A 5,326-nucleotide genomic window follows, 5' to 3' on the forward strand; every position below is an offset into this window, starting at 1 on the left:
TAATATTACATCATTGTATCCCGGGGTTTCCCCCTCCCGACCTCAAGACAAAAAACAAGACGACGACGACATTAAGAGGTCAGAGTTGAGAGGTCACCCCGCTCTGCTACGCCACATGACCTTGGGACTTGGGACTTGTGACTTGTGGGACCGGCCTACCGGGCCTAGGGATATTGTAACTGTATGTATGTGGTGTGACGGTTAGGTTCCTCGGTGTAGTTGGCTGTAGACATGGGTTTGATTTCCTAGTCAGGAAGAGTGTGTGTGTGTGTGTGTGTGTGTGTGTGTGTGTCCGGGCTGTGACAGGCCAGGCTATCGGGCCATGTTGACCACATCAGAACAAGGGTGATGGGAACTCGGGAAGAAGCTCTCTAACTGTGGGGATTACAAGGAAGCATACAACTAAGGCTTTTTCTTTTGTTTGAATAAAGAGAAGTAAATGGACACAGCAACATCCATTTAGTAAGAAATACAAACAGAAGCAACAGAGAAAACGGTAAGAAAATACGACCTCGTAAAACAGGCTGACAGAAGCAATCGAAAAATAGGAAAGAAGTGCGAATGGTGACCTTCAACAATCCACGCACATTAAAAGAAACCCAAACGCTCGACTTACAAATGAAATAATTGTACATCTAGAAATAGATCTACACCATAAAATAACTCCCCTACTTCGGAATCGAAACCAAGTCGTCTTTTTAATGAAACGTCAAAGATTAACATTTCAACATTTCCCCCAAAGACGCTGGTAGATACCAAAAAAAAATCGAGAGCTGTCAGCCAATAATTAATTTTATGAAAACCCATTGCAAAACTATTGGTTGTGCGTAGCCTAAAGGATTAAGAAAATTGACGTTGAAGCTCAAAAGGTCACAGAATTTGGATGTGAATGTCGAGGTGTAAAAATATGCTCTCTCAATAATTTACAACATGGATGTGTGAGCAAGAGAATTGGGAAAGGAGAGCGAAAACGGGAAAAGGCCAAGGATGGACACGGAAGTTGTAAAAAAAAACACGCTTGATATGTTTAATGTTTAAACAGTGAGGAATAAGGGAAAGGGGAAGGATAAGAAAAACAGGAAAAGCAGGAGGAGGAGGAGGAGGAGGAGGAGGAGGAGGAGGAGGAAAAGGGGGAGCAGTAGAATGGGGAAGAGCAGGAGGAAATAATGGTTGGGTGATGAGAGAGTAGGAGAAGGGAATAGGATGGGGTGAAAAGATAAAAATTGTGGAGGAGGAGTAGGAGGAGGGGTGGAGGACGAGGACGGGGACGAGGACGAGCAGGGAAAAGGGGGAGGAGAAAGAGGAGGAAGAGGAGGAAGAGGAGGATGAGCAGCAGCAGGGAAAGGAGGGGGAGGAGGAAGAAAAGGAAGAGGAGGTGGAGAACGTTTGGGAGGGAAAGTGGAATGAGGAAGACCGAGACGATGCCTCTCGGTGAAAGAAAAAGAAAGAGAAAAAGGAAGAAGAAGAGGAAGAAAAGTTGGATGATGAATACATGGCAAAAGGAGGAAGGGGGCGGAGGTAAAAAAAAGTGATGCAAAGCAATGATGACAACCTTGAGTTTTGACATCTCTGGATTTTGATAACGACATCATTGAGAAAAGAAGAGAAAGAAATAACCAAGAGATAATGAAATCTAAAACTTCAACGTCGATCTCCGACAACGAGCGAGCTGTCCTTGATCAACCACGAAAACTTCTTTAAAAATCCAGTGGTGCTCCGATGTAGCGGTTAAGGGTTTGCCGTTGCATGCAAAATGTGAGTTTGATTCGAGTGTGTGTCAAATTTTGTTGGATTATCGCCGTCTTATTATTGGGATGATAATATAGCACTCTCAACCCGGGTTGCCCCTGACAGGCGAGGTCAAATCAGCCTGCCTCCTAAATGTTCGAAATTGTGTCGATTGAGTAAAAGCAACAAAAAACAAAGGGGGTGGGGTGAAACATCAACGTTCGCAATGGAACCAAACAATTCCAAGTACAAGAAAGCCCCTTTAAGGATTCGAACCACAGCAAATCTCACCTTGGTCCAGGCCTACAAATCTTGTCATGTTTTGTTTTTGTTTTTCTGGGGTCTAGAGATGCAGACCGTTACTCCTCTCGCAGACGTTAGATAAAGTTATCTGAGGATGATAAAAAAAAATATTGTACGTCAGTGTATTTTGTTTCTATAAAAATATTCTCAGAATGGAAAGAAAATATTTTTGTGAGGCATCGTGGTGAAATCAGGCGCTCGTCAAAATAATTAAATTGCAGAAACTGGCATTTTTCTTCCGGTTTAACAATTTTGATCGAATCATTTTGGGTTTTTTTTACTCATCACCTTTCAGACCAATTTAAAAACAGATTTCTGTGTGGATCTTACTTTTAAAAACCTGTTGATTTAAGGAACAAAAATGTAGATTTGCAGTTTCCAAGGACTCTTAAGAAATCACCTAACTTTGACGACCATTTTCTCGCTAATTTTGTCTCAGAAACCAAGCAACCCTACTTCCTTCAAGCTGAACTGTCTAAAGATATATTTTTTCATCGAAAGTAAAACAAATGAAAAAGTTTTCTGATACCAATAAATCTACAAGCCCAAAAATTGACGAGAGCCTTTTTCCACTGCGTCGTGACACACGTTATTTGTCGTACGTTAGTGTACTCTGAGGATGGAAAGAAGATATCCGCATCTATAGGCAAAATGTAACTGGCATCAGTGATGGAGTGGTTAGCTGTTACTCTACCTTAGCAATACACAGTTCATTCTAACATTTTTGGCCGTTTTGAGTTACTAAGACCCTGAGATCAGAAACCAAATCTGCTCTATCAAATTAATCGTAAAATTATTCGGAGTTGTTATCATTATATTCAAAGAAGAATTTCATTGGAAAAAATGGACATGTTGTGTAACTCAATTTTTGTACGTCATATTTCTCAAAACTTACTAGAACTAGGTACTGAGCAGATAGAACTTTGTAGTTTTAAGATGGCGATGAGCACTTCGCTATTACATGCAGAGGATTAAAAAGGGTAAGATCACCACATTATTTCTTTGAGTTAAAAAAACAAAGTAGGCACTCAGCCGTTTACAAAGCGCGTAACTTATTGGACTTCGACGTGAATGACCTTGGTTCGAAATCCCAAATGAGGAATTCTGCTTGCAAAATTCTAATGTCTATAGATCTCCACCCACAAGTATCCGACCTATCGGAGATGATGGCTCAGTCGAAAGATCTTCCTTGAACTGTAGTAAAACAACTCAATTCAGAGAATACCCTATGGTGGGTTCAAACCTGGTCCATGTGCATCGTAGTCAGGCATGGTACCAACGAGGCCAACGTCTTGCACAAAAAAACGACGGCTACAACAATAACCTTTTAAAAGCCTCTAGTGACAACAAAACAAGAACAACATCAAAAACAAATACAACAACAACAACAACAACAACAACAACAACAACAACAACAACAACAACAACAACAACAACAACAACAACAACATTCTGTATTCTGTGTATTCTGGGTACTCCTATAAGCGAGAACAAAAATCTATCACATGTCGCTGGGACCAGGTTGAGCTAGCGAGACTGCGGTCGGACCATCATTGGAGCATAAGATGGTATAAGAACTTTGTAAATGAAGAGCTCAGCCCTTATTGCCGAAGATGCAGCCATGAAAAGGAGGATGTCAAACATATGTTTGAATGTCCAGGAACAATGGCAATTCGGCTGGAGTTATTTGAACGAGTAGAGGTGCCGCTAAGCATATTGATAATGGAGCCTAAAAAGAGCCTCGCTCTCGCTCGAAGAGTTCTTTGTGGAGTCCGCCAAGCCCATTAAGGAAACAATAAAAAACCGACAACAACAACAACAACAACCACAACCACAACAACAAGCTCAGCAGCAGCAGCAGCAGCAGCAGCAGCAGCAGCAACAGTCATAGTAACAACAGCAACAACAACAAGAGCATCCACAAAGACAATAAATGCAATTCCGAAAACAACAGCGGCTTCATAGACAACACATTCCAACAAACACAGAGATTGAGTTGAGCGAGACACCGCTCTCTCCCAGAGACAAGAGTCTCCCTCACTTCCTGCAGTGACGGATTATACGCTTGGATCCAACCACAACCCGCTCCCTCTAACATACGTGCTGAGTGAACGACTGTTTCCCCTCTACTCGGTTTCAAACACAACCTCTGACGCTATACCATTTCCCGAGTGTCAAACCATAGTAATCTTGACGAAAGTAAACTTTCACCACATATTTTTTTCTTTGTTTAATTCTTTGTTGTTGTTTTTTTTTAAATCGGGGTTTGCTTTGGGGGAGGGAGGGGGGGGGATCCCGTGTCTGATTTGGTACCCATACGTGTAAGATAAGCAAAAATAAGCCAAAGTAGTACAAATTGTTGTGCCTCAAGATAAATGAAACAAGTAGAAGGAATATTGTTTGGTCTGTACTGCTGCTGCTACTGCTGCTGCTGATGATGATGGTGATGATGATGATCATCATGATGATGATGATCATCATGATGATGATAATCATGATGATGATAATCATGATGATTGCAATGATGGCAATGATGGTAAGGCTTAAGTATTGGGAATGGTGTGCAGGTGTTGGTCTACTTCTTCGTTTGGTAACTTTAACCCCTCTTCCAAAACTTACTTGACCTAGTGCAACATCCGGGGTCTCCTACCACTGTGTAGCCACACTTAGGTCACCGTGACGTCATACACTAAAGACGCTTTGACACTACTTTAAGAATTTGGGAAAAGGGGAGGGGGAGATTTACTTTTATAGTGTACTTCTAGCATTTACTGAAATGCTATAGATTTAACATCCCTATCAATACTATTAGGTTACTTAAGAGGCGGGACCTCCGAGTTTAAGGTCCATCTCCGAAAGGATTGAGCCAAATGGGAAATTCGTGTAAAGTGACTGTCCCAAGGATGCAACGTCGCACCCCGAACCCCAAATCTCTGACGTCTTAAGTCCAGTTGAGGCGGGAATATTATTGAGACACGTACCAGAACGTCACTAAAGACTGCGCATCTGTTTTGTTTTGTTTTTGTTAGGTTGGTTGTTTTTGTTTGTTTTTGTTTTTTGTTTTTCTCCCGGAGGAATTATTCAACTCATCTGTGCACCTAACGTGTCTGTCAAGAAGGGGGAAAACTCTGAAAAATTGTGAAGCCCTCACTTCTCACAAATTATAACAGATGAATAGATGGTCGGTGAAAATACCCTCTGGGCTATACCTTTCTTCTCCCAATTTTCCGCTTTTCAATTTCCTGGAATGGAAGAAAGAAAGAAAGAAAGAGACAAAGAGAGAGAGAGAGAGAGA

At 41.6% G+C, this 5,326-nt stretch overlaps 1 long non-coding RNA gene across 2 annotated transcripts in view; it reads right to left on the reverse strand.

Moving 5' to 3' along the window:
- The window catches only part of LOC118477758, a 42,901-nt gene that overhangs the window by 18,793 nt on the left and 18,782 nt on the right, over positions 1–5,326 (reverse strand). For both annotated transcript variants that reach the window (XR_004858591.1, XR_004858590.1), the window contains one exon: positions 2,020–2,119. This is a non-coding gene — a long non-coding RNA (uncharacterized LOC118477758). The remainder of the gene's footprint in view (positions 1–2,019; positions 2,120–5,326) is intronic.

The sequence above is a fragment of the Aplysia californica genome, unplaced genomic scaffold (genome assembly GCF_000002075.1).
Source record: "Aplysia californica isolate F4 #8 unplaced genomic scaffold, AplCal3.0 scaffold00206, whole genome shotgun sequence".
In the NCBI taxonomy this organism is placed as follows: domain Eukaryota; kingdom Metazoa; phylum Mollusca; class Gastropoda; order Aplysiida; family Aplysiidae; genus Aplysia; species Aplysia californica.